A 9,373-nucleotide genomic window follows, 5' to 3' on the forward strand; every position below is an offset into this window, starting at 1 on the left:
ATAAACAGCCTATTCTCGCTAACAACCCACTGTCAGTGTCTGTCTTGAGGACTAAGAACAGGTTGGTAACAAGCTTTGATTGGCACGTGTGGGTTGGCATGAGATCTTTTTGGTAGGGGGAGACGGATGGTGGGCGTCTGAACTGGAGGAATGGGAGAAAGTGAACTTAAAAAGATGTAGAGAGTTTTGTGTGCGTGTGTGTGTGTTTGTGTGCATGTGTGTGTGTGTGTGTGTTTGTGTGTGTGTGTGTGTGTGTGTGTGTGTGTGTGGTATTGGGGGTTTACGAGGACACAAATTTGTGTATTGACATGGGTATGACCTATTACAATGTTGATGTGGTTTATAAGGACATGAGGTCTTTTGATATCAGAATTTGCCACAGAGTTTCTGTGAGGGTAAAGTTTAGGGGTAGAGTTGGTGTTAGTTGATATTAGATTGATTTTTGCATTATAAAATACATTATGTCTATGAAGAGTCCTCATAAACCACCAAAACTAACATCGTGTGCATTACACTGATCTGAGATGAAACTGAACAACTTTCAACTTTGATACTAAGCCTTTAAGGGAAAATACTTAATTTAATTCATAAGACATTATTCAATAAATAAAGTTCAATAGTCCATACAAAGGATAAGATTCAATAAATATTACCATATTAATTACGTAAAATTAAAGGTGCCCTTTAAGTTGCTTTGACACAATCTACTAAAAAGGCATATAGAAAAAAAGCTGAATTGAATTGAATTGTATGCGTGAGTGTGATGGTTGTTTTGTCCATGATGTGCTGGTTAACCATAACTGACATGGTTGGCATGACACTCTTTGACACTTTATGCGTCAGACATAGACACGAGAAGTGCTTCGCCTGACAGAGAGTAACATCATGTCTCATGTCGATAAATAATAATTAAAGAGACGGACATTGTTCAGCCTTTAGATAAGCTGGTCATTTAGGGTTATGATATAATAACATAATAGGGCAATTAAAACTGTAATTAAATATAACCAATATATTATAAGAAGCATATCAGTTATTATTATTAATATTAATATTAATATTAATATTATTACTGCTAATATTTTAAATTTTATTAAATGAGTATTTATATAAATGATACTTATAATCAATTTAATAACACTTAATAACAATAATTTTATTATTAATAATGATAATAACATGAGTATTTATTTTAAATAAAAATAATAATGTGAGATATAAAATATACATTATTTAATTTTTTTTCATAAACTCATAATTACTACATAATTATAATAATAAAAATAATGACATCATAGGGCTATAACAGAACTGTAATTAAATATAACTAATATATTTTGAGAAGAATATAATTTATTAGTAGTATTACTGTTTATTGCTATTATTTTTACATATTATTGAATGAGTATTTATATAAATTATACCCATAATCAATTTAATGACACCTCTTATTATTATTATTATTATTATTATTATTATTATTATTATTATTATTGTTGTTGTTGTTGTTGTTGTTGTTGTTGTTGTTAATAATAATAATAATAATAATAATAATAATAATAATCATAATCATAATCATAATATTAATAATAATAATGAGTATTTATTTTAAAAATACTGTAGCTGAAAGGGCATCTGCAGCATAAAACCTATACCAGAGTAATTGGTGATTCATTCCGCTGTGACGAAGGAAAGTTAGTGTGTAGATATAAATTCTACATTTTTATTGTTTTTCCATAAACTCATAATTACTACATAATAACAATAATAATAACAATAATAATAATAATAATAATAATAATAATAATAATGACATAATAGGGCAATAACAGAATTGTAATTAAATATAACTAATAGATTTTGTAATTTGTTATTATTATCTGTCAAAGAATTAAAGTACTCAGAAAAGTGATATTATTATTATTATTATTATAGTTTATTACTATGATTTTTAAGTATTATTAAATGAGCATTTATATAAATTATACCTATAGTAATTTAATAACACTTTGCTTGCCATTTAATGGTTTTCAAACAGATGCCATTTCTGTCCTTGCACATTAAAACTGAAAAGAGCCAAGCATTTGAGAGAACTGAATATGATTTTCATCTTTAAGTAGTCTCCGGAGCATGAAAAGCAAGTGTTGAATTGATTTAGGAAGAGACAGAGCTGAAAAGAGTGAGACGACACATTTCCACTGAGTACTGTGTAAATATGGGCTTTGTACATCTGCCTAGGGCTGTATTGGTAGTTCATATATCTTGCATTTTTTCCAAGGCCATTTGTGGGATGTTTGGAGGTACAGAGCAAATGTTTGTTGTGTTAAGAATAGCCCGCTGAAAACAGACCTCATCCCTCTTTGTACAGAAGCAAATACATGACCAGCAAGATACAGTCCACTGTCACGGGTGGCCAGCAAGGGTACACGACATTCAAATTACAGCATGAGGTAATGAAACACACGTGAATGACAGATCTCTATGAGGCCACAAACAGAGTATGATGTAGGAATGGGACCTGCTACAAAAATAACAGGTGTAATACAACAGTTTTCCCTATTTTTACATATTTCTGAATGTTCGGAATGTATATATATATATATATATATATATATATATATATATATATATATATATATATATATATATATATATATTCCGAACATTATTTCATTTACTTTATTTATTTTATTTCATTTACATTATTTAATTATTTTTTATAATTTTTTTAGAAGTACAACATAGGAAAAATTACAGATTGTCTTAGTTTTCTTATTTTCCTTTTAAAAAATAAAAAAAAAAAATGTAAGAATTATAAACAAACATATCCTCTGAGAGAAAAAAATAATAATCAATTTAAAATTATATTTAAATAAAAAAATATTACTGAGCAAGTTTACTTTTTTGAAAAATACTTGTTATACTTCTTTCCAGTTGTTTACTGTGTATTAGAACTGATATCAACTGAACAGGGTAAGCCTTTGATATAGTCTAAAACAGAATTCCAGGTTTTGTAAAAAGATTTGAGAGATCCTGCAAGTAAACATCTTAATTTCTCAAGTTTTATGAAGCTAACAATTTCTTGGATCCACATGTCATGTGATGGAGGAATCACCTGTTTCCATTTGATAAGAATGGCTCATCGAGCTAAAAGAGTAGAAAAAGCAATAACCTGGTGAGATGCAACAGTCAAGTCAACTCTCTCTGAATTACGAAAAAGGGCTGTCAAGGGGTTAGGGTCTAGATTTATGTTAATAGCTTCATTGAGTGTATTAAAAATACTGGATCAGAAATTTGTCAATTGAGGGCAACTCCAGAACATATCTGGTTAGCAGGAGACTGCTTACAGTGATGACAGGCATCACTTCTATCACGAAATTGTTTTTCTAATTTAGCAATGGTTAAATGAGCTGTATGGAGCACCTTACATTGCATTAGGCCGTAACGCATAGAGGAGGGGCACCATCTTTAAAATATCATACATTGTTCTTCTGCAAGGGGCAAGGTAGTGGCGCAGTAGGTAGTGCTGTCGCCTCACAGCAAGAAGGTCGCTGGTTCGAACCTTGGCTCAGTTGGCGTTTCTGTGTGGAGTTTGCATGTTCTCTCTGCCTTCGCGTGGGTTTCCTCCGGGTGCTCCGGTTTCCCCCACAGTCCAAAGACATGCGGTACAGGTGAATTGGGTAGGCTAAATTGTCCGTAGTGTATGAGTGTGTGTGTGTGTGAATATGTGTGTGGATGTTTCCCAGAGATGGGTTGCGGCTGGAAGGGCATCCGCTGCCTAAAAACTTGCTGGATAAGTTGGCGGTTCATTCTGCTGTGGCGACCCCGGATTAATAAAGGGAATAAGCCGACAAGAAAATGAATGAATGAATGTTCTTGTGCAATATCAACACTAAGGTCATTTTCCCAAGATTCTTTGAGAGAAACCGTAGGATTTACATTGTGTACTTATTAAATTATCAATTGTCAATATTAATTGTTTCTGGCCCGTATGTAAACCGAAAATTTGTTCAGGAGGGTGATTAGGAAAGTGGGGAAACAATTTCTTAATAAAGTATCTGACCTGAAAGAAACGAAACATGACTGTTGGGGAGATTATATTTAGTGAATAGAAATGAGTTATTTTTCTTCTTTTTATTATTATTATTATTGTTGTTGTTTATTTTTTTAATATTAGGAACATAAATTGAATAATTGAACAAAATGAGGTGTGCATAAACAAATAATAATTATAATAGGAGCATTAATGATAATAATAATAATAAGAAGGCATTCTATAATGGAAATTTAAGGATTTTTCTAGAATAAAAAAGTTAAAAATACATGACCAAATGAAATGTTTGGGCATTTACTCATTTAACAACATTAAAGCTGTATATTCAAACATGGAAATTATATTTCATACAAAACGCAAATAAATGAAAAAAAAAAAAATAAATAATAGTGCTGTGTATATTGGATATGTTTTCTTCTTTCTCGAATAGAAAAGTAGATTGAACTTTTACATGTGCTTTATTCTACGTTTTCTATTATATTAAAAAATAACAAAAATATATAAATATAATAAACATATCCACATTAGCTTACATGACACAAAAGCAGATGGGCGTGAAAGTCTTTTTTATTATATTGTATTAAAGTTAGATTTAGTAATAAAGTTTGTATTTAAACATCCGTTAATCAAAAGGTATCAAAATGAACTGAATTAAATAAAAAAAAAGCCTATTTGTATTATTGTTTCAGTTTTGATTACTTCAGAGTTAACTAATATAGGCTAAATGTCACAAATGTAGATTATATGGGGGTCACAGTTAAAAAAAACAAAAAAAAAACACATGCACTTGTCAATATTACAATCAATATCTGCCGGTCATGGCCCTTTCTCCGGCTGAAGTGTGATCTACAGGTAGAGAGTTCAGACAGTGGACAGAGTGTGCTAAACACACATGGCCTTTGGTTTAAAATGTCAAGCTAGAGGTATGTCCTATTCTTAAAGACAAACAGTGCTGAAGAAGTGTCCTGTCTCATATGAGGGTTCCTTCAACAGTAAAAAGACAATCCGAGTGTGTTAATGTCTGCTCAGATCATATATCTGCTCTGGTGATGGTCGAGATCTGCAACAAGGCAAACAAGTGACCCGAACACACACATCAGTGACCTGAACACACACCTTACACTACTGTCATTTCCTGTGTCATTTCTCAAAGGGTAACAAGAAAAAAGATGAGATTTCCTGTATTGACATCAGTGTGTGTGTGTGTGTGTGTGTTGTGTGCAGCGATGCATCAGGTCTTTAAATGTCTCAGCACTTAACAAGATGCCAGGCTCATTTGACAGTGCTGTAGAGAGAGAGATGCTTTTAGACAGATACTGTATCAGTTTTGAATGTAGAGTCTGCCCTCATGTAAACTCACAAGCAGGATTTGGCATTTAAGGAATTAAAAACAGGATACAGTGAATGAAAACAAAGCTTTAAAATGTCAAAAATGAAATGAAAGCATTAATAAAAAGTTTGTACAGTAGTATTTACTCACTGCTTTCTGCTAACAAATGTTCTGAATGGTATTTGATGTATGCTTGTGTATACTATATTATAATGTTGAAATATTCATTCATTCATTTTCCTTCGGCTTAGTCCCTTTATTTATCAGGGGTCATCACAGCGGAATGACCCGCCAACTTATCCAGCATATGTTTTACACAGCCGATGCCCTTCAAGCTGCAACCCAGTACTGGAAAACACCCATACATGCTCATTCACACACACACACACACACTACCGCCAATTTAGTTTATTGAATTCATCTATAGCGCATGTTTTTGGACTGTTCGGGAAATGCAGCACCCGGAGGAAATCCATGCGAACATGTGGAGAACATGCTAACTCCACACAGAAATGCCAACTGGCCCAGCTGGGACTCGAACCAGCAACCTTCTTGCTATGAGGCGACCACAGAGCTCCATGTTGAAATATATAATTATGATATTTTGAATTTAAAACTTATATATTTTGCTTAAATATAACAGAATATAATAATTCTAGGTTGAATATCTTACATTTTGTCTACAATTGAAAGGATTAAAGGATTAAAAAATTAATAAAAAAATTAAATCAGAGAATTAATTAAGTAAAATAAAAATGCAATACCATGCTAACAAATAAAACAAAAAAGTTAACTCTATAAATTGTATAGTACATATAGTAGATACAACAGTTTTGTCTGGTTCTCCAATTTAATTGGCTGATATCCGTGCAATATTTCCTCAATAACAGCACTCCTACAACAAATATATATATACAGTTGAGGTCAGAATATTAGCCCCCCTTTGGATTTTTTTTCTTTTTAAAATATTTCCCAAATGATGTTTAACAGAGCAAGCAAATTTTCACAGAATGTCTGATCATATTTGTTTCTTCTGGAAAAAGTCTTATTTGTTTTATTTTGGCTAGAATAAAAGCAGTTTTTAATTTTTAAACACAATTTTAGGGACACATTTGTTTTTTGACTGTCTACAGAACATCATTATTGCCTAATTTCCCTAACCTGCTTTGTTAACCTAATTAACCTAGTTAAGCCTTTAAATGTCGCTGTATAAAAGCTGTATAGAGGTGTCTTGAAAAATATCTTGTAAAATATTATTTATTGTCATCATGGCAAAGATAAAATAAATCAGTAATTAGAAATGAGTTATTAAAACTATTATGTTTAGAGATGTGCTGAAAAAATCTTCTCTCCATTAAACAGAAATTGGGGGGAAAAATAACAGGGGGCTAATAATTTAGAGTTTAACTGTATATTAATATATATATATATATATATATATATATATATATATATATATATATATATATATATATATATATATATATATATATATATATATATATATATACACTTACACATTTATTTTTAAGAAGGTTTAGCCTAAGCTGTAAAAAAACTTAAAATATAAAAACTAAACAGTAGAACAAAATAAAATGCAATTAATTCAAATGCTATAACATAAATTAAAAGCTCATCCTAGTATATTAAAGTATAAATGAAAGTAAATTGAATTATTTTTTTCTAAAATGAAAAAGTTTTGGCTGCAAAACTAAATTTAAAGAAATACAATAAAACAAACAAAAAAAAAACAATTAAACAAAATGAAAAGCTTATTCCGGTAAATACTGTAAAATATGAACGTTCAGGGATACATTAAAAAAAGCTAAATAATCACAAATTAATTTTGTAAACATTATAAAAAATATGTTATATTATTTTTAAACTATTCACAATAGTTTAAAATACTATTTACAAAGAGAAAGACCACTATAACGAATAAAAAAACCTTTATTGAGAACATACTGCATATATTCTCCCCATTTACTGCCGCACTGTACCATTATATTTCAACCTAATAGTGTCACTGCACCATAAAAAGACAGAGATAACAGGAAAAAAAACTATATATATATATATATATTCAGAATAAGCAGTGTGCAAAGAAGCTGACCTGATAAAAGCCTGAGTTTCATTCATGCCCAAATAATGAGCTCAGTCACTGTTAGTTGTAGTATCGTGTTTATCCAGGGCAAGTTAAAGAACTACTCCTCGCCTCAGAAGACTTGTACCTGTGTTTAATCTGACCTCTTTCTCTGTCCTGCTGCTGTCCTCTCTCTAAAAATACCACGGCAGCAATGCACAATAACATGATATACTCTGATGTTCACAATCACTTCACACTGCAAAGCTAAAATATGTTTTCCGCACTTCTTTCATTTTAAAAGTGAAGTGTTTTTTTTTTTAAAGTTGCTCACACTACAGAGCTAATTAATGGAGGAAATCTGAATGAATTATGCCAGAGAGTGGGAAGATATTACACACATACTGGAGATGCTAATGCATGCATGCAGTGGCATTCATTAATATTGGCATTCTTAGTAAATATGAGCTAAAAGGCTGTTGAAAAATGTGTTTGTTTAACATTTTGATAATTTGCTTAAAACTTTAAAAAGAAATTTTGGTTTTCAATGATAACAATTGCAAACACAGCAGAGTTTTAGATAAAATAATATTAATTTAATATTAAATTATACTGTCTATAAAATATTAAGGTGTCATTATACTTTTTATAACGATAAAAAGTTTGCAGTATCATTAAGTGTTGCAATAATGATATTAATGATATTTCTTATGGTATAACTAACTTGCAAAACACTTTTATCAGCCTTTTTTTTTTTAATTATTTAAAATAACTTTACTTTGAAAAACAGCTCATAGATATTTGTCTATAAATAATTGTCTAAATAAATGATATATTCCATATACCTTTATCGCAATAACAACACTTTTTCAATATATTGTGCAGCCCTATGAAAAAAAAAATTATATATATATATATATATATATATATATATATATATATATATATATATATATATATATATATATATGTGTGTGTGTGTGTGTGTGTGTGTGTGTGTGTATGTGTGTGTGTGTGTGTGTGTGTGTGTGTGTGTGTGTGTGTGTGTGTGTGTGTGTGTGTGTGTGCGCTTCAATTATTGGCACCCTAATTTACATGTACAAAATATTATTATTTATTTTTTTATTTGAGAAGGATTTACAGAAGCTCACTGGAATACTTGATTCAGATTGATCAGTCACAACATTCTATAATATGTTATGTTAGGGATAAAGTACATCCAGGAGGTTGTTATCGCAAAATAAACCCCGACAGGCTTATCGGCAGCCAGACACAAAGTGGAGCACTGTTCTGAAGGGCTTTATTCTTAGAAAACAACCTCCTGGATGAACTTTATTTCTTATTTAAATAAAATGTGGTGTGTCTGTTAAATTTGTATACAACACAAAATTTGAGGGTCGGATTTATATCCATTTATGCAAAAAAAAAAGTTGTTGAACAAACTTAATTAGTTTAAGGAAAAAATTTTCACAAAATTGAATTGTGTTATTTCAACGCATTTGAATTAATTTATCTTAACTTATTTTAATTTTGTTGTTTCAACTTAATTTAGGCAAATAGAACCCTTGAGCAAAATAAATTTTGTACCATGTACAAATCATACTCATTTGAATCACCTTGTGAATTTAACTTGCCTGGAACAGAGTTGGGCAACGCAGTGGTGCTGTCGATTCACAGCAAGAAGGTCGCTGGTTTGAGACTTGGCTTAATCAGTTGGCATTTCTGTGTGGAGTTTGCATGTTCTCCGGGCACTCACGTGTTTCCTCCGGGTGCTCTGGTTTCCCCCACAAGTCCAAGGATTTGCAGTACAGGTGAATTGGGCAAGCTAATTGTCCATAGTGTATGGGTGTGAATGAGTGTGTATGGTTGTTTCACAGTGATAGGTTGCAGCTGGAAGCGCATCCAC

At 31.0% G+C, this 9,373-nt stretch overlaps 1 protein-coding gene across 5 annotated transcripts in view; it reads right to left on the bottom strand.

Moving 5' to 3' along the window:
• palmdb (palmdelphin b) overlaps positions 1-9,373 on the bottom strand; it is a 64,194-nt gene that overhangs the window by 40,790 nt on the left and 14,031 nt on the right. The gene's annotated exons all lie outside the window — the stretch shown is intronic.

The sequence above is a fragment of the Danio rerio genome, chromosome 24, assembly GCF_049306965.1.
Source record: "Danio rerio strain Tuebingen ecotype United States chromosome 24, GRCz12tu, whole genome shotgun sequence".
Lineage (NCBI taxonomy): Eukaryota > Metazoa > Chordata > Actinopteri > Cypriniformes > Danionidae > Danio > Danio rerio.